The following is a 21,630-nucleotide window of genomic DNA, read 5'->3' as shown; positions in this document are numbered from 1 at the left end:
CGAAGTTCATATTAACCCGTATGTGTGCATCATTGTTTTGAAAAAGCTATCTTTCTTCCATTGAATTGCTTTTGCACTTGTGTCAGAATCATTTATGGATGCACAGGGGACAGAGAAGGGTGGAAAATTCAAGGATCTAAATATTCCAGGGCCCTCACCATCGCTCAGCCTCAAGAGATGGCAACAGGAGCTGGAGAAACTCTTTGAGAAGAGCCAGTACTGACCTCCAAGAATCAGGACACCCTGGCCACCAGGTTCAATCTTTACCAGACCAACAAGTGCAGGTGTGGTTCAAGGATTGCTATTCTAAATCCTCTAGGCAGCAGCTGCAGCAGCAACTTCAGCCACTGCTGGGCCAGCAAAGCAGGCAGGGAGACCATGGTTGGTCTTTACCGCTGGTTACTTTTCCACAGCGTGAATGAACCGCCATTCATTTAGGCAGCCAGCTTGTGTATTTTTGCTGTGCAGCCATCACAAGTTACTCTGCTATGAATGCCACCCCCTTCATTTGGGTCATGCGTGAGCATTTCTGTGGTTCCTGGGAATAAGAATGGAAATGTTGGCTCATGTCATGTCTTCAGTTTTAGTAGCTGCTGCCCCAAAGCTTTCTAAAGGGCACTGATTAGCCATGTTACCAGAGCACTCCTGCTGGTCCGCTTCTTTGCTGACATTTAGGATTGTGAGACTCTTTAATGTTTGCTGATCTGCTGATTTGTAACTTGGCTGTGGTTTTCATATTAATCTGGTGATGGTGAAGTTGAGCAGTTCTCATGTGTAATTGGGAATTAGAATTCCTCCTAAAGAGTCTATAAAAATCACCCCTCCCCATTTTTCCAAGTGATTTAATTTATTTTAAAAATATTTAAACTTTCTTAATATAAAACTCTCTTGGCAATTAGGATACTGTAAACATCTCCCAGTCTGTGGCTTGCTTTTTTCCCTCTTAGAATGTCCTGGGATGTTTTGGAAAAATTTTAATGTTATCTATTCTAATACATCTTGCTCTGCATACCATTAAAATATAGTAATTAGCATATTGGTACTTTAGTAAAATGCAAAAATACACATTTTTGCATTTTATGCTATATTTTTACATGTATTTAAGTATGTATTTGCAGTTTACTGAAGTAGCAGTCTGCTGATGACTTGATATATCCTATCTAATAAAAGAGAAACATGGTAATTGGCGTACGACCGCCTACCCTTCCCATTGGCTAATCAGGGCGATATGCAAATTAACTGCCAGCCAAGATGGTGGCCAGCAGCCAGGCAGCTTGAAACTAACATGAGGCTTGCTTGCTTCAGTGACGGAGGACTCCAAGGTTCCCCGCCTGCCTTGCCGGCCTCTGAGCCTGCAGTTTAAGAAACATAGTAACAAATATAGAAGCTAAACAAAACCCCAGAAACCTGCTTTCAGCGAGCCCGGGATCTCAGAGCTGGAGTTATACATTGTTTCGATTATAGAACCGAAACAAACCAGATACCTTCTTTCAGCAGCGGAGGCCTAAGAGCTGGAGCCTCAGAGCTAAAGCTGGCCCAGAATAAAAAGAAAAAGAAAAAACGGAGCAGTTGGGAGCTTCAGTCGGCCTGAAAACAGCCCTCAGCCCCTCACCCAAACTGGCCAGGCACCCCAGTGGGGACCCCCACCCTGAAGGGTGTATGACCAGCTGCAAACAGCCATCATCCCCTCACCAATGCTGGCCAGGAACCCCAGTGGGAACCCCTACCCTGATCCAGGACTCCCTTCAGGACAAATCAGCCAGCCCCACCCATGCACCAGGCCTCTATTCTATATAGTAAAAGGGTAATATGTCTCCCAGCACCGGGATCAGCGTGACAGGGGGCAGCGCCCAACCCCCCTCATCGCCCTGCGGCTCTGTGTGTGACAGGGGGTGGGGTCACAACCTCCCTATCCGACCTGCTCTGTTCCTGACAGGGCAAGGTGCCCCAACCTCCTGATCAGCCCTGCTCTGTGCCTGATAGGGGGGAGCTCCTCAACCCCTAGATCGCCCTGCAGCTCTGTGTGTGACAGGGTGCAGTGCCCCACCCCCCCACCCCCACGGGCCCTGCTCTGTGTGTGACGGGGTAGAGCCATAACCTCCCCATTGGCCCTTCCCTGAGTGTGAGAGTGGTGGCACCCCAACCCCCTGATCGGCCCTGCTCTGTGGGTGATAGAGGGCGGCGTCCCAACCCCCTGATCCGCCCTGCCCTGAGTGTGACATGGGGCGGTGCCCCAACTCCCCTATCGGCCCTACTCTGTGAGTGACAGGGGGGAGCTCCTCAACCCCCTGATCAGCCCTGCCCTGTGCATGACAGGGGGGAGCTCCCCAACCCCCTGATTGGCCCTGCTCTGTGAATCACAGGGTATGGAGCCCCAACCCCCCTGATGGGCCCTGCTCTGTGTGTGATAGGGGGTGGCGCCACAACCTCCCCATCGACCCTGCCTTGAGTGTGACAGGGGGCAGCGCCCCAACCCCCTGATGGGCCCTGCTCTGTGTGTGACAGGGGGTGGTGCCACAACCTCCCCATCGACCCTGCCTTGAGTGTGACAGGGGGCGGTGCCCCAACCCCCCAATTGGCCCTACCCTGAGCATGACTGAGGGTGGCATCACAACCTCCTGATCTGCCCTGCTCTGTGCATGACAGGGGGCAGCGCCTCAACTCTCCAATTGGCCCTGCTCTGAGCCCGACCAGGGGCTGCACCTAGGGATTGGGCCTGCCCTCTGCCACCCGGGAGCAGGCCTAAGCCAGCAGGGAATTATCTCCCGAGGGGTCCCAGACTGCGAGAGGGCACAGGCCAGGCTGAAGGACCCTCCCTCCCCCCCCCCAAGTGCAGAAATTTTTGTGCACCGGGCCTCTAATATATATATAAAATTTGTGCACATGATATGTATATAGGTACATTATGTTCCTTAATTATGTGCATGTACATGTGTATATATGTAAATATATCTCTTAGCTTTGCCAGCTTCAAAAGCCAAGAAGCAAAAACATCTATCATCCTTATAGAAATGAACACACTCAACGGCCAGATTATTGCCTCTAACACCATTCCTTACTTAAAAAACACAAACACACACTCACATAAAAAAAACAAACCCAAAATCAAAACTCCATAGGAATGGCTGCTTCCAGGACTAGAGTAAAATATTTTAAAGATGATTTTAGAATATATTATCATTCCAGAAGACTAAAATAAAAATTTCTAAAAATTAAAAATTGCCATAAAGAAAGAAAGATGTGGCATGCTGTGAAGACATAGGAACCAGGTACAGGGGTATGACAAATCTGAGAGCATTAAAAGAAATAAGAATATCACTGAATTATAGACCATTGGGAAAAAAATAAAAATACTTCCTGATCAAGCAGAGAGAGAAAAATAAATAGCAAAGAAGAAGGGTGCTTGCTAATAGAATACCTGGTAGATATGATGTAAAAATTATTGGAGTCAGAAAACTATTATTTTGCAATCATCATTTTATTAATGGAGGTTAATATTACAGGGACATTTTTATGGATGCAAGATATGTGCATAGCATTTCCATAGTTTGCTTTACTAGTTACAAGGGGGGGGGGGGGCAGTAATTAGAAAGTGTAGATTGGGTGATCAAAAGTCATAGAATCAGCCCCTCCAGCATGGCTCAGTGTTTGAGAGTCGACCTATGAACCAGGAGGTGATGGTTCGTTTCCAGGTCTGGGCATATGCCCAAGTGGTGGGCTCATGGGCATACAGGAGGCATCCAATCAATGATTTCTTTTATCATTGATGTTTCTATCTCTCCCTCTCTGAAATCAATAAAAATATATTTAAAATAAATTTATAGAAAAAGAAGGGGCAGAGGACATTCTGTGACTTGAATATGAGATTCCGTGATACTCTGAAAAGAGCCCATCAATTATGCAATGTTCCAACTGATATGCATAACCTTAATCTAATCCTTTGAAAACATAAGTCAAATGCAAAATTGAAAATGTTCTAATAAAAATAAGGTAAATAAAATCTTCAAATATGTCATAAAAGCAAAAGAACAGCTATGGAATTTATAAATTAAAGAAGACCAAAAAGACATGATGGCTGAAGGTAATAACTGGCCATAGATTGGATACTATCCTAGAAGAAAGTATGCTATAAAGGACAGTTTTGGTTAAAGTAAAAAAACTGGAAAATGGGCAATAAATTAGATTCAGCTTATATAAGTGTTACACTTACTGAAATTGATAAAGTACTTGATTATATATAAAAATATCACTACTCTTATAAAATGTATACTGAAATACCTAGTAAAGGAAGATGGCATAGAAAGATAAATAGATACATAGATCTACATATAAATCTATATGCACATAGCCCTCAAGATATATGAATATATCCATATAGCCCTCCAACGAGGCTCAAATTCCCTCTCTCTCTCTCTCTCTCTCTCTCTCTCTCTCTCTCTCTCTCTTGCATTTCTTAATTCGAGTTTGACTTATTATTGCTAGTGGTAGACCTTAATTTGAGGGAAGGTAAATTTCCATCTTAGTTTTCCAGGCTTCTTGTAGAGACAAGCTGTGATAAGCATTACAGTTGACCCTTGAACAACCCTGGGGTGGATGAGAGTTGTAGGGTTGGTTAGTAGTGTCTTAAAAATGTAGGTCTAACTTAAATCAGCCCTCAACATATGTGGATCTCCCCCCCACCCCACCGTGAGAATGGAAAATACAGTATTTTGTTAGCAAGTTCTCTTCTTGGCTTTTCAGGACATTTTGCTTCTGGGCTCAAAATCACTGTGAATACTTCAGAGCTCAGCAATGGAATTTTCTCATAGCATTTAGGCTATACAGCCTGAAAAAGCTCATTTGTGTCTGATAGAACTTTGCACATTCTTTGTGGCAACTTAAACAAATATATGTATTTATTTTATGGTTAACCCTTTATACTTTACAAAGCATTTTTGGGTGCACTTTAAACAACTCACTCATAGCCCAAGGCTTTCCTCACACTTGGCATTGGATTAATGTTTAAAGAAAACATAGGTTGAATTTGAACTCAGAACTCAGAGTCTGCCTCTAATCCCAAATATATCCACTACGACATAGAGTCCCTGATTTAAAAGTAGTTTATTAGTTAAAACCGTCATCATTGATTGTTATATATCCAAGTCTGCATCTGACAGATCTCTGTGGACAGATCTCTGATTTGAACTGGCTTCTAGGTAAGATCCTACCCTGCCTAGGGAAACACCTGAAAAGTTCTGATGTAGGGGCTCATCAATTACATTGTGTGCTCAAGACATAGGGGCTGAAAGGGAAAAAATCAATTCTAGATACAAAATGTTGAGTAGAAATATGCTTTTTTTTAAAAAAAATTGGTGCTTCTGAGGGAAGCAGTTGTCTCTATCTAAAAAGGATCTCATCTCCTTTATTTGATTGATTGTTTAATCTATTGATGAGTGAGCCATGCAGCCAGAATCCCCAAGGAGCAAGGTCAGTGGACTGATTCCTCAGCGGGGAGCCTGAGGTCTTTGTGGAGGAACCTCCTCCCTGCCTGAGTGTTTTGAGTATGCAGAACACATCCTCTCAGCCTGGAGCTGACAGTTAGCGCGCGCGCGCACACACACACACACACACACACACTCACACACGCCAGCGCTTTCCCCTCAAGTGAGGCGGCATTAGCAACTGCAGTCCCAGCTTCTTTGGCTGAGGAACCAGCGGCCACCGCCTGAGCTAGTGGAGGAGCGGCGCTGGAGCCCCGTTTCCAGGGGACCCGGCGACACGCTGCTGTCACAGCGCGTGGCTGTCTGCCACCTCTTCCCCGCTGCTTCTCAGCCCCAGCAAGACGGCACCCTCTTCCAAAAGCCGGTCCCCCGGGGGAGGAGGTTGCTCCGTGCAAAAGGTAGGACGGTTTCCTACTCGCCCTCTTTGCTAAGTGCCAGCTGCCTCCCAATCCACTCTCAGGTAGGTGCTTGCAATTTCTCTTGTTAGGTATGCGGAAGCCTTCTCAGCTAGAGCGATTACTTCCACTGACAAACTCCTTTTCACTCGAGGGAGCAGAGCGCTAAGGGTTTGATAGTTGAGCCATGATTTTCCTGATTAAAGTTTTGATGCAGAGGATAACTCTTCTTCTCTCTCCCGACCCTTACTCGTACTCTGCATTGGCAACAGCCCCAGTTCCTGTGTCATCGCCAGCTCCCCATTTAGTATTGGTGTGTTTCTAACCCCCTAAGTTAGTGGACAATTGTTTGGCAACTCTGCATGTGTCCTTTAAAGACCTGTCCATATTCTCTTAGGCTGTGAAAAAACATACCTTAGTCTTCTAAAATAAAAGCCAAGTGATTCAAACTCTTTCTCAGCATTTACTATTTAGTGATACAGACAGGAGTGAAAGTTGCTGAATCACAGAAGTTTAATATTCATGCAAATTGCTGTGTTTGTCCGGACAAGTGGGGAAGTAAATGCCTTTTCATCTTTTTGAGCTCTTACACGTGTCTGGGTCCTGTGGCTTTGGAGAGGGAAAGTTGTTGATTGAGAGAAGTCTGTCTGTTGTGGTCAGGTGGGGAAAGTGATCATTAAAGTATTAACAGTATATATTCTGCTGAAATGAGCCAGGTTCGGGGCTTCCACGCAGCGGGGTTCTTAGCTAACAGGCTTATCTTTAAACTCCAAACAGAACTAGGGCTTGTTGATTTGCGTCTCCTTGCCTTCTGGGTGCTCACCTGCATATGTTAGGGCCCCTAACCTGTCTGGACTCTGCATGTGTTTTTAGTCAAAATTCTAGGGGAAGAAAAGTTAACAGAGAAAAATTTCAGCAACCTTTTAATCTTTAATCTCCCCATTCTTTAATATTTATTTTAATTGTTTTATGCATACCACCTCACAAAAAGTTTTATGAGAGATTTGTAGCCAAAAGTTAGCCAATTAGTTGAAAGGATCATAAGGGAAATGTTGTTTAGAAGACTGCTTTCTCTATACAAGCAGGCTCACGGTACTCATGAGTTATGTGAGTTTAACAGGGAGGCTGTACAGGCGTTTGTGGTAAGTAGCGAATTAGTCAGGTGATGCTGGGTTTTGTGACTGTTTTCACAGGCAGCAGTTTGTGTGTGCTGCACTTCTAAAACGTAGTGTCTCTTTCCACTGCCCTTCTTGGAAGTGCCTCTAAGGCAGCGGTTCTCAACCTGTGGGTCGCGACCCCTTTGGAGGTCGGACGGCCCTTTCACAGGGGTCGCCTAAGATGATCCTGCATATCAGGTATTTACATTACGATTCATATCAGTAGCAACATTACAGTTATGAAGTAGCAACGAAAATAATGTTATGGTTGGGTCACAGCATGAGGAACTGTATTTAAAGGGCCAGAAGGTTGAGAACCACTGCTCTAAGGCATGTCTGTCTTGATGTGATGACCTCAGATTTGATGTGGGAGCAGGGCACTTCCGGCAGGTCTAGAGTTATGCTTGAAAGTATTGAAAGTCGAGCCATCAGCTAGAGTCAGGAATTTTCTAGCTCAGCCAGCCAGGTACTTCCTCCTGTGATAACTCCATGGAAGGACCCAAGGAGCAAAAAGACCCTGCAGGTGATGCTGGCTGCTGCCTCTTTGGAGCATAATGGGAAGAAAGAAGTGTGCTTCCTTGCTCTTCATTCATGTTCAATGCAACCAGTCCTTTTGCAGCGCTCCCTAGAGGCCTTCAGTCCACGGCAAACATTTAACATACAGTTTCTGCCTTTGCTTTCAGCTCCCAGAATCTCTCTGGTTTCTACAATGATTACCGTTAAAGTAATTTGGTAAAACCGACTCTAGCATCTGCTGTGCAGTAATAAATACACCAAGAAAGCACAACTTTACTTTTTGCTCCTTCACACTGATTCGTAGTCTAACTTGAAGTAAAAGCTGTTCATAATACTTTCGCCATGGAGTTGTGGCAGCTCCTGGCTCAGCCCAAGGTACTGATATTCCTCCTAGTAAAACAGGACATCACAAGCATCAAGGAGATAGAGGGCACATAACTTTTTTTTTTTTTCATGTTGGGTGGGTGGTGTGTGCCTGGAATGAAATCTTGGAAAGAGAAAGAAAACTTTGTGTTTCTGTTTTGCCAATGATGACCATTCTGCAAGCAACATGAGATACAAAGATGAGATATTTACCAGGCCTTCTGTGGAGCTGAAAGTCCTTTAATTCAGTTGTGCAACGATCTTTCTCATTCTTGGTCTTCCTCACTCCTCCTGAATGTAGATTTGTAAGGGAGGTAAAGAGCCACTGGAGGGCCATTCAGAGCTGCCTTTGCTGAGAGGGAATCAATTTCATTTTATTTGGACCCAGAGGTGTATATCCCTCTGTCGCTATGCTGGCTTCTAGTCACCAACCTTCTTAATTTTGAAACACCTTTTCCCCCCCTCCTCTCCCTCTGAGAGCCTGATTTGGGTAGCTTTGTCAATTGATACTTTGGATATTTTTTAATAAAGACCAGGGATTAATACTATGGATTGAATGAGAGAAGCAGATTAATGAGTTAATGTTCAGTACTGTTAGATCATGCACATTTCATTTCTCAGCCATCCACAGGGTAGGGTTGATGGTTCAGTCCACAGACTTTTCTGCACATACATGATGACTATACAGACCTATTCTGACCAAGGCAAAAGAAAAAGGAGAAGAAATAAAGTACAGGCAAAATATATAAGCATTCACAAAATGCAAAGAGGGGCTGAATCCTGAGAAAACCATGTACTGTGGCTATACTCACAAGCTGATTTTCCCTGAATTGTGTTGGATTATACACTAGCTCTGACAATGGCATATTATGTGCACCCTTCAGGGCTTCACTGAGTGATAGCTGTAAATTAGAAGAAAGTTCTCTACAGTTTCAATATTGAGGAGAATTAGGATCCAGATGGTAAAGCTTTTTATAGCAATACATTGGATGGCATTACCAGCTCCTAGGGCTACGGCCCTATTATATTCTCTCTACAAAAATGCAGTTTGGTGAAGGAATGGATTGCTAAGAGCCATCTTGCAACCCTAGGAAAATGAAAGTCCTCTCCATGTCATATTTGCCATCTTTGCTGGCTTATTTTTATTTCCCTCACCTTTAACTTTATGCTACTGTACTCCCAAATTCAATCAAAAGTAGAAAATGCGATTTGTTGTTGCTGTTTTAATTTTAGGTGGTGCTTTCTCTTCTCTCTCTCACTCCCTTTTCCCCACCTGGGTATTTTTCTCACATGATGAATACAAGTATATGAGACAGGATGCAGAATGGTTATTAGACAGGTTTCCATCTGGCATTCTAAATGTCTCTAGTCGAAGGCCAACTTTTCTAATTATCCTGTCCCTGTAAACACAATTCTGATAAGAACTGAATGGGGAGAAGCTCAGGTGTTTCATTGTTCAAGACTTTCGGTTTTCTTTGAAGGGATAATTTTCCTCTGTTCCGTACTCTCTAGAGAGAATTGCCTTGCCTCCAACCTCTGGGGCCACAGTGGCCTCTCTGCTCAGGCATTGATATAGAGAGTGAGCCACCTCGTGGTGATGAAGAGTAATTTTGATGTTTTTGGCTGAGCCTTCCAAGTTGATGGGACCGGCCATTGCTAATTTTGTTACATCACAGACAAGTGTTGGTTTTGTGAAAGTTTCTGTACTCTTATTTTCTGCTTTTCAAATCAATTGTTTAGCTATAAGTACACATTTCTTCACTATGTCCTATTTTTTCTAACTTGGTATTTAATCTCTTTCACCTCAAAATTTTGTTTCTTATGTGCATATATTTCTAAAATAACTTTCTTTTTCATGTATTTAGTAATATATGTTTGTACATATGTCATGCATATTAAAGTATCAAGATAGTTTAATAAAGAAAACACATCATAAAGAGATAAATAAAATGGTGTTTCTTCGGGATATTTATTCTGCTTATTGAATACTTTATATATAAAAATAAATTGATATGTCTACATGTTTTGATTGAAGAAATATTTACACATCTATAAATGTAAATATATTAACAAAATAAAAATATATTATATAAATATATGTCTTTGTCCTTTATCAAAATAGAGTCATTACGCTATCATTTCCTATGTCTTTTTAAGACTCTAGCTAATCAATGACTAGAACTACAACAGCACAGGCCTTACTCCCATACTCCTTTCAGTGTAGCTCTCTCTGTACTTCAGGCCAGCACTGGCATTAGGATAGGAGGCATATCTCTTGGCTGGAAACAACTGTGTGGAAGGGTTGTGACTGAGGTCATGCCTTTGGGACATGGATTTCTCTAAAAATATATAGCAAGTGTGGAGGTATCTGTAATAATAAAAGCATAATATGCTAATTAGACCGACAGCTGGATGTCCTTCTGGATGAAGCTGGGACTGCGAGGGCCGAGTCCCTTGCATGAACTTCGTGCATCGGGTCTCTAGTTTTACAATAAAGGACACAAGCATTCCAGGTAGTTATTTCCAGTTTAGACGGATTAGAAACACATGGGAGAGATCCAATTAAACCAAGATTTGTCTTAATTGCATTTTACTTTGATCAGAAAGAAAAAACAAATTTGACAAGTCAAATGGCAGGTAATTTGGTTAATTTTTAATTCATTATTTAAGACCAAGTGCATAGATTTGCTTTGTTGTTCTTGAGTTCAGTATCTTTCTAGGCAACCATCACTTTATCTATGTTGTTCTTCAACTGCACTCATTTATTTGGTCACACAACCAGGATAAATTAATAGCTCTGTCTATGCATTCTTTTTAAAAAAATAACAGAAATGCATTGTTTAATCTCAGAAGTCATGTAATGCTCTGCTTATTTGAGACCTAAATGATGAATATAAGTTCATACATCTTATTCAATTTATTGTCCCTGAAGCAGAATCAGATATAATAAAAGTGTTCTATTCATTAAGGGCCAGCTCTAATGTCAGCATGAGAAAATATAAAAACCATATTAAATAGTTTTAATATACCAGGTCATAATCTTGAATATTCAAACCTTTAGAAAAACCTCCACTGAATGTTAGGTGTTACTGAAAATTATTAGAAAGTGTATTATTCATCTATGATTTTCTTCTCTGAGACTTTGCTCATGTGTGTCAATAATAGGAAATACAATCTTGATTGAAATTTATTTTAATTTTAACAAGCAAAGGTTTCTCTCCTTGTAGGTCTCTAAGCTAGAACTCAATGAGATTGGTTAATAAATGCACACAGGTCTGTAGTAATTTTTAATATATTTCAAGTTGATGGTTATTAAGCAACACGATTAATTATTCCCTGATTTGAAACAAGAAAAACGAGCCCTCTGTTTCACATAACTTTAGAATATAAAGCATTGCAGAGAGAGAAACTTACCTTCTCTCTTTTACTCCCTTCCTCTCTCCCTCTCTTCTTGTTTCCTTTTTCTTATTTTCTGCAATCCAGTATACTCATTTGACCTCCTAGTTTTTCATTTACAATTTGAAAATCCCCAGTCAACATTCACTCTCTGAATTGTGATGCATTCAGTTAATCATTTTTCACAATATCCTTTGAATGTATGTAAATTTGATTTTTGATGAACTGGAATATTTTACAGATTCTTTGCATAAATCACACCAGGTTAAAAAGAAACAACCTGTTTAAGGAGCAGGATATTTTTGGACCTTCCACATTTGCTTCAGAGTCTGAGGATATCTCAGTGATGCTGTCTTCAAGTATATGCCTTCAGGGGCAGGCGGTCTGCACTCTTTACGGTAGACATAGTCTTCAGCATATTCCTAGTTTGAAGAAAACATTATGTGACTATTATGTGTCAATTGAAGCTCTGAATGAGCAGGTGTGGTGATATAAACTCTCCTGACTTCTAGGGTGGTTTTCCCAGCTAATGTTTATTATGAATACATTTGTGTATTTTCTTTAATAATAATATTTATTGTTATCATTATTATTTCATTAGAATAAATAATTTAGCAAATTATCCCACCCTTCTCTCAATTTAGTAATTCAAAATAAATCATTCTTACAATGACTATAAATTGTCTTATTAATAGTCAAGTAATAGGATAGTGCTTAATTATTCTAAATAAAATGTGTCATTCAAGATATCTCAATTATTTTACATATATTAAATTAAAATATAAAATATTTTATATATTGTGCCAACAATGATTGTCTAACCATTTTTAAAAGTATATTTTTATTGATATTTAGAGAGACAGAAAGAGAAGCATCAATGTGAGAGTAGAACATGAATTGACTGCCTCCTGCAGGGCCCCCACCAGGGATCGAGCCTGCAACCCCAACCCTGGCATGTGCCCTGACCAGGAATCAAACCAGCAACCCCTTGGTACACAGGATAATACCCAACCAACTGAGCTACACTGGCCAGGGTATGTCTGAGAACTTTTTTATGAACATTTTAAATATTCAGCAACAGTGATTATAACATGTACTCATGGTTTTCTTTAATTTAGATAAAAACTTTCCAATTTATTATTTGTTTCTAATGATTAATTTTTGACTTCCCATTATCATCTTTGGATCCCTTACTATTCTCCTTAAATGTAGCAACAATGAAAAAAAAAAACAATATTCCAAATACAAAAAGGTAAATAATATGCCAATCCTGCTTCACATTCTAGGGATTTTACATTAAAGTGGTTGGCTATACAATGATTGCTTGGTAAGACCAAATTACAGTCTCAATTTGAGGAGACTATATGAATAGTTTTCTTAGCAGGCTCAAGCTTGCAGATGAGCAGTAAACTGAATGTTTTGTTATGATTCAGGGGATCTGTTGTAGGATATATGAGGAAGTACAAAGTCTTTAGCACAGAACTTGAAAATTAAAGTTAATCAGCTAAGGAGAACCCAGAAATGCCACATATACAACAATGTGTGTGTGTGTGTGTGTGTGTGTGTGTGTGTGTGTGTGTCCGTCCATGTAAAAACTCCAGAGGAGTGTCATCTTGCATGTAGGGATGGGAACCTCATGTGTCATTCTTTCTAATTTCACTGAGCACCGTGGCTGCCTTGTCCAGGTTTTCTTATGCTCACCACAGATTTCACATCTGTACTTCTGTGTGAACCATGTGTCTTAGATCTTGCCTTGCTTTTGTGTTTTCCAGCTAATTGAGTACATCATTCAACCACAGCTTTAGGCAAAAAAGAAATACTGCGAAGAGCATTAAAAGGACACACTCTCTCTCCTAAAGGGCACGTTAACCACTCTCATTTGTCTTTTACAAAGATATGAGGAATAAAAAAAAAAAAGACAAAAATTTAAGTGACAATTGCAATTTTGTCTTTATTAACATCACTGAGAAAAATAACGTTTCAATATTTAAAATCCTTTTATATTTTTTTGCTTTACAATTTAGAGGTTAATAAGAATAAATCTCTCATGCATATATCCATTCACTGTACATACAACTTTTACTGACATTTTGTGTGCAATGTCCCCTCTACAAACTTCTTGAGGCTAATGGCTAATTCACGTAGAGCAGTGTTACCAAAACTTTCACAATGATAAGTTACCTGACATGCTTTAAAAATTTTTATCAATCTCCATGGAGATTATTCTCATTTAGGGTTTCTGGGATGGTAAATAAGAATTAGTATTTTTAGCTAATAATTTGTATGATCACAATCACAGACGATTGGCAAACACTGAGATAGGCCTTTGTGTGTTCCACTGTGACTTGCCCATAATAAGCACTTGATTTTTTTTTTAATAGAACAAAGTTTCATCATACTAGACCCAATCTGCTGAGACATTTTAAAATCTTGCAGCTGTGATTTGACCCAGTTACTTTAGCCACTCAGGCCCGAGTCATCAATGAATTGAACATGTGAGGCTTCCGTGTCTTCTGCACTTGCATCTATGACTTTGAGCAGATTGAGTTCGGCAACCTGCAGTAAGTCTCCCTCTAGTTTGGCACTGAGGCAATAATTCCCATTAATTGTCACCAGGGTTTGAACTACAAATCCAACTAACTGTGCATCTTTTTTTTTTCTACTTCTACCTGCTTGCTTTCACTCTGTTAGTAAGGATCTATCTCAATCTAGACTGTCAAAACTTTACTGAAATTACTTTTAAAATATCTCCTTAATAAAGTAATCCAACTAAAAATAATGGTTGGCACAATTTCTTATAAATCCATATGGGCTTCTAATAATCATTGTTTCTTTTAAAAAAGTCTTTATAGACTCCATCTATCATGATACATTGTGAAATTTGTTTGAGTGGGTGGTAAACTTAGAAAGTTACTTTTCCTCATCATCAGTCTTCAGGAGACTCTCCTATTTACTGGGATTTTTGAATAATTACCAAGAACAGTTTTACTGTCACACGTGACAAACACCTTTGCTCTGTATGTGTTCGGTAACTGTGTTCCTACTGCTTATTGGTTTAAATCCTGGCTGACCTCCATGTATGTTGCCATGTATAGTATGAAAGGCTACTTGCTTTTTTTCCCCTTGAAAGCAAAACATTTTTTTGGCAATTTTCAGTTTCTGTTGTTATTAAAACATACCATTGGCCCAAGGCAGTTAACCCATTTCTTCCATGTTTTTGTTTTTATTGTATACATGCCTAAAATAATCTTATGTTATTTTTAGCATTTTTAGGGATCTCAGCAAAGTCTCAATTTTAGCCTTGATTAAATAAAACACACAAAACAAACAAAACAAACAAAAAAAACACATATAGGTGACTTAATCTTTAATTTTTTACACCAGGATTGTGTAGTGTAGTACTAATAATTGAACTTATGCCACCCAACATAAATCCTTTGATAATTGGACCTGACCTTCAGTCAAGAACATAGCACAAACAACTTTAGAAAGTCTTAATAGGAATACTTGTTAGATGAATATAAAGCTATTTTATGCAGATTTAGAGGGGTTAGTTCAAAACTCGACTCTTACTTGCTTCTGAAATTTTGCACTGAGACTACATTTAAAAAGACCTTTGAGACATAATTAGAATTGGTCAGAAAAAAACAACAACTATGAAAGGTGAAACCATAATCATCCACAAAAAAATAAAAATTCCAGTTACGGTAATAGTAAAAAATTACATTTTGTGAGGTGTTTTTTTTTTTGTTTTTTTTTTTTTAATGAATCATCTGAGTGAGAGGTAGCTGGTATTTAGATTAATTTTAAAAAAAAAAACAACAACAACCTAGGAACACTAGCTATGAATGCTAGGATTTTAAAAGATAAAGATAGCATACAAGTAAATTGAATAGTCAATATTGGTATATTGGGTTGTTTCTTAAAATGTAATATTACTGCATTTCTCCCTGTGGCTGTTCCCTGGGGACAAGTGAGGAGATCTTTGCAGGTTGATGAATATTTTATTTGTTTTTGGTTGTATTTTCAGTTTGCAGGCCGAAGGGAAGACCCGAGGGTGCTGTAGGAAAGTATCAAGGGAGTTTGCGTTAACTATTACATAAACTTAGAGATCAAATACTACATGACCTGTGTAAAAACAAACCTTTTTATCTAAATATTTTCTTAATAAAGTATTTTTTTTTTCATGGCCAAGTCAAAGCACCATAGTAAACTACCAGCTTCAATGTTTTGCATAAGCTGTGGGAAGTGCATGGTGTATTTGCTTTACATCAAATATACTCTTTAGGAAAGTTGAAATGCCACCAATATTCTGACTTTGTGGCCTGAGACATTTCTTTCCCCTACTCTTCAAAGAGAACCCCAATTAAAAGCCTTAATTTAAGGAATGAGATGAGAAAGGGCACACAGAGTTCATATGATTCCAACATAAGGCTTATTTCCTGGGAGCTGAGGGTGAGCACGTGAGGGAAATGCCTTTTGCTTCCTTTCATTTTCATGTCTCTAGGTTGTGCATAATTTAAAGCCCTTGCTTGGCTAAGCTTTTGTAGAGAAAAACATTGAATAAAACAGGCGAGAGGAAAAAAAAGCAGACCCTTAGAGAATGCATTTAAGATTGAGACTTAAGAGCTCAGGACTGAATCATCTCTGCAGGAGTTGGGGGAAATGCTATCAGTGTCAGAACTCAGATGAGTTATGGATGGTCAGAAGACCATGTTCACACAGCATTTTGAGACGCATGATGTGAAGTCGTGAGCTAATAAGACATCTAAATACAGCCTCATAGAGAGGTATTGTAGAGAGTCTGAAAGTGTCTCATATGACTCTCACATAAACTTGGTGTAAGTTACTACTTTGGTTTATTTATTTATTTATTTATTTATTTTTATTTTTTTTTAATATTTTATTGATTTTTTACAGAGAGGAAGGGAGAGAGAGAGTTAGAAACATCGATGAGGGAGAAACATTGATCAGCTGCCTCCTGCACTTCTCCCCACTGGGGATGTGCCCGCAACCCAGGTACATGCCCTTGACCAGAATCGACCCAGGACCCCTCAGTCCACAGGCCGACGCTCTATCCACTGAGCCAAACCGGTTTTGGCTACTTAGGTATATTTAAAACAACCACCCACATGATTAGAGTGCAATGCCTCACCTCCCATTTCTTCCCAGTTCCCTGTGTCTTTCCTTTCTCTATCCCCATGGTTGCCATGTGAATCCCAGCCCGATGTGGCAGTGCTGACAGAAATCACCTTGGGGAGGGCCAGTGTTTTTGGTTATTTGTTTTGAACTTTATGTGGCAGATTCTGTGCTTAGAATTTTGTGGGTGTTGTCTATTTTCATCTTCAATCCAGTCCCATGACACTGGAGTCTATGATCAATTTCCTTTTAGAGATGAAAAAATTGAGGTCCTGGGAAGTTCAAAAAAATGCCATGAAAATTCTAACCGGAAGACCTTAGCTTCAATAGTAATTGGTAAGGATCTAGACAGGGGTGGGCAAACTTTTTGACTCGAGGGCCACAATGGGTTCTTAAACTGGACCGGAGGGCCGGAACAAAAGCATGGATGGAGTGTTTGTGTGAACTAATATAAATTCAAAGTAAACATCATTACATAAAAGGGTACGGTCTTTTTTTTTTTTTTTTTTTAGTTTTATTCATTTCAAACGGGCCGTAGTTTGCCCACGGCTGATCTAGGACCAGAATCTCAATATTTCTTTCGCCTTTGATCTATCCTCAGAAACTTTTCCTAGTTATGGAACTAAAGCTCATACTACAGTAAGTGCAGTTAAGTGAGTGCATACTTCTGATATGTAAACCTTTTCCCTAGGCCCTATGACAGGTAGGGTATGGTGTTTGAATTCGACCACCTTTTCCTCTCATGGTTTTATGTACCAATTGGGTGATCATAAGTCACTTAACCTCAGGGCGTATCAGATTTCTACTATGTAAAATGGAATAATAGCATTTTTTTTCATGAAGTTGAAGTGAGGATTAAATATATTCTCATGCATATAAAGCACTTAGAACAGTGCTTGAAACATGGCAAGCACTTTCTAAGTATTAGCTATAATTTTCTCTGTTTCCATCCTTATGTTTGAAAAAGAATCTCCTAATTGCCAGAGTTTGTTTTTTTCTTGTTTCCCGGAGTGTTTCATATAATTCTGTGGAGTACATGACATTGACAAGTTTTCTACCTTACGTGGAATGCCAACGTTACAGACTTGTACCTTAGCTCAGGAGCTTGGACAAGTGACAGTGTATTTGGAGAAAGAATGAAACATTTAGCTCTGGCCAGTGTGGCTTAGTTGGTTGAACATCATCCCATGCACCAGGAGATTGTGGGTTCTATTCCTAGTCAAGGCCCAGGCATGGGTTGCAGATGCAGGTTTGATATCTAGCAGGGGGCGTGCAGGAGGCAACAGATCCATGTTTCTCTCCCACATTGATGTTTCTCTCTCTCCCTTATTCTCTCTCTAAAATCAATAAAAGCATATTCAAATAAAATAATTCAACATTTATAGAACTACTAGAAGCCTGGTTCACGGATTCATGCACTGGAGAGGTCCCTCGGCCTGTCCTGTGCCCTCTCGCAATCCTGGACCCCTCAGGGGATGTCAGATTGCGGGTTTCAGCCTGATTCCTGAAGGCCAGGCAAAGGGACCCCACCAGTACACGAATCCATGAACCGGGCCTCTAGTATGTATATAAGATCTTTGGTTAATCTCCTCCCACCCTCCTACCCCATTCCCTCTGAGATTCATCAGTCTGCTCCATGTTTCCATGCATTTGTGTTGAGCATATGCCCACTGGTGGTAAGTGCACATCATAGCTACTGGTTGAATGGTCTAATGGTTGAACAGTCATATATATATATATATATATATATATATATATATATATATATACATACACACTAGAGGCCCGGTGCACAAAAATTTGTGCACTCGGGGGAGGGGAGGGTCCCTAACCTCAGCCCAGCCTATGCCCTCTCTCAGTCTGGGGCCCCTCGGGGGATCACCACCTGCTGACTTAGGCCTGCTCCCTGGGGGATTGGAGATTGGATCTAAGATGGCAATCAGACATCCCTCTGGCAGCCTGGCAGCCCTTGGGGGATGTCCACTTGCCAGCGGGGAGCAGACCTAAGCTGCAGTTAGACATCCTTAGCGCGGCTAGGAAGCAAGAGAGGCTCCTACCATCACCACTGTACTGGCAGCCATCAGCCTGGCTTGTGGCTGAGTAAAGCTCCCCCATGTGGGAGCGCACTGACCACCAGAGGGCAGCTCCTGCATTGAGCGTCTGCCCCCTGGTGGTCAGTGTGTGTCATAGTGACCAGTCATTCCCAGTCTTTCTGCTGTTAGGGTCAGTTTGCATATTACCCTTTTATTATATAGGATAGAGGCCTGGTGCATGGGTGGGGGCCGTCTGGTTTGCCCTGAAGGGTGTCCTGGATCAGGGTGGGGGTCCCGCTTGGGGGCCTGGCCGGCCTGGATGAGGGGATGATGGCTGTTTGCAGCTGGTCACACCCCCTTCAGGGTGTGGGTCCCCACTGGGGTGCCTCGCCAGCCTGGGTGAGGGGCTGAGGGCTGTTTTCAGGCTGGCAGGCAACTGAAGCTCCCAGCCTCTCCTTTTTTTTTTATTCTGGGACTTATTTACCTTCTATAATTGAAACATTGTTGCCATTACTGGTGCTCCCAGCTTGAGGCCACGGCCGGCTGAAAGCAGGTATCTGGGGTTTATTTAGCTTCTATAATTGAAACATTGTTGCTTCCGGTGCTCAGAGCTGGGCCGCGGCAGGCGGGGAACCTTGGCTTTCTCCATCACTGGAGCAAGCAAGCTTCCTGCTCGCTTCAGCTGCGTGGCTGCCAGCTGCCATCTTTGTTGGCAGTTAATTTGCATATCGCCCTGATTAGCCAATGGGAAGCGTACAAAGGTACGGTTAATTACCCTTTTTGTCTTTTATTAGATAGGATATACAAATAACTTCTTTTTTTGAGAATTGACAGAGATTGAATGCAGGGCAAATATGGAGGATAGCAAATATGTGCTACTGCAAGAGATGGGCAACTTTCAAAATGTGGAGAAATTCTATCTATGCTAAGAAACTTTAGTAAATTTTTCAGCCAGAGAGGGATATACTGCTCAAAGGTATCTCAAAACAATAATGGCAATGCTAATTGTAAGGGTGGTAAAATGCCAATCTTCCAAAACAGTATCATCTTCCTGTAATGAAAAATAATTGGATTTCTTCTTTTTGGAGAGAAGAAAATGTTATTATTCCTTCTGTATGTGGATACAGTTGTGATTCTCTATGCATGCTCCTAGGGATTCTCTATTGGGAAAGTGACAGTAGGAAAGAATAATTTTGAACTGACAAAGAATAAGTCTCCTCCATGGAGGTGTTACAAAATTCATCATTATGGTTACTCAGAGCCGGTCTGTGAAAGTGATAAATTATTCTATTTTTTTCTCAATAGTAAAACATACTAATAACATTCCAACTTTATTCATATTCTAGCAATTGGTTCTGTGGATAGTGGTGCCACTGCTTCCATGGCCCTTCTGTTCTCTGTGACATGATTTTTTTTTCAAACAAATATTAAACAAGTATTAAAATTGAATCAACATAAAATATAAAATATAATATATTTTAGAAGATCTAGATGACTTGAGGCTGAAAAAGTAAAAGAAGAGACTAAAAACTAATTCCAGGTTTCACTTTTCTAAATTGGCTAAAAATTCTTATTCCTCAGAAACTTGATGATGTCTACTTGATACATATACAGGGTGTCCCCCAAAATGTATACACTTTAATAGCTGATAACTCAATTTTTGAAATGAAATGTATTTTAGTAAACACTGCCTTTATAGTTATTCAAAGTGTGTATATACATTTTGTGGGGACACTGTATATATTGCTTTATCAAATTGACTAAATGACTTACTCACCCACCCTTATTTACAAAGTCTGTTATGTTTACATTTTCTCTCTCTCTCTTTTGTTTCTTTTTGTCTGTTTCTCGCTTCCTGACCATTCCTTTATTTCCTCCTATCTCTTTTTTTTCCTTAAAAAGAAAAATAAAATTCTAATTGAATAAGAAAACTTTACACCCAGAATTTAATCTAGCTGTGAATCCTGCATCTCTCCTAGAATTGATGTATGACTGAAAAGTCACTATAAAGGTTCCTGGTACCCATTTCCTTATCCATAAAATTAGGTGATATTTATGTTATAAGTTTGCTCTATAATAAAAGAAGTAGTATGTCAATAGAAGTAATTATCTAAAAATCAACAATATCAAAACATTAATTTACCCTATATCCTTGAAAATTCTGACTTAAATTTTTATAGACTTAGTCACTAAAATGGATTGATAAATTTTGCATATGCTTAGGTTAAAAAATTGTAACTTTATCCCAATAATTAGATTGTTTTCCTGTAACTTGGACTATGTATTCTTGAATACAAATATTGTCTTTTTCTTAAATCTTTACATTCTTGCCCTGGCCAGTGTGGCTCAATTCATTCAGTTCATTGGGCATCATCTCATTCACTTGAAAGGTTGCTGGTTCAATTCCTGATCAGGGTACATGCCAGGGTTGAAGACTTGATCCCCAGTGGGGGGCGTGCAGGAGGCATATCTCTCTCTCTGCCCTCTTAAAATCAATTTTAAAAATCTTTAGATTCTTAAGCTGTAGTACCTTGACCAGACATATAGTAAGTGCAAAATGTTTGCTGAATAATTTTTTTTGAATTAATATTATTGGTAAGCCTCTTTGGCCTCATTAAGTCATCACAGCATCTAAACATACCTCAGTGATTAAATATAAAAAAATGATTTGTTTTAATAATATTTTGCCACTATACCAAAGTGATACAGGTAAACCATGCCGTTTTTTTCAATAACATTTTTATAAGAAATGAAATGGAGCCACACATAAAAATCATTTGAAAATTGGTTTTGTTTTTTTGTTGCTATTGTTTTGTTTTATTTTATATCGTTTTCACACAGGAGGCCAGACCATGGTCACCTGTAGCTGAAGCTATAAAAAATTTAGCCCTGGTACCAGTATATAGATCTGAGACAGACTGTCTAATTCATGGTATAATGAAAAATCAAGATCTGATGGAATAGACAGAACATGACTCATTTCCAGATAATTTTAAGTTGACGGGTATCCTAGAAGTTCCAAAAATGTCTTAGTGACATAGTAAATGGGTTCTTACATGAATGTTTAAAGCTATATTCAGACTGCTTGATGAAGTGCATAGAATCATGCCCCAAAAGATACTAATTTGTCTTACCTCCACTTAACAAATCT

General features: G+C 40.0%; 1 long non-coding RNA gene across 1 annotated transcript in view; it reads left to right on the top strand.

The window, feature by feature from the left end:
• The first annotated feature begins 5,579 nt into the window (after positions 1-5,579).
• LOC308525299 overlaps positions 5,580-21,630 on the top strand; it is a 1,722,993-nt gene continuing 1,706,942 nt past the window's right edge. The window contains exon 1 of the long non-coding RNA XR_013996455.1: positions 5,580-5,878. This is a non-coding gene — a long non-coding RNA (uncharacterized lncRNA). The remainder of the gene's footprint in view (positions 5,879-21,630) is intronic.

The sequence above is a fragment of the Myotis nattereri genome (assembly GCF_964212035.1).
Source record: "Myotis nattereri genome assembly, chromosome: 9".
NCBI classification, from domain to species: Eukaryota; Metazoa; Chordata; class Mammalia; order Chiroptera; family Vespertilionidae; genus Myotis; species Myotis nattereri.
Note: the sequence above shows the minus strand (reverse complement) of the source record. Positions and strands in the feature narration are given on the sequence as shown.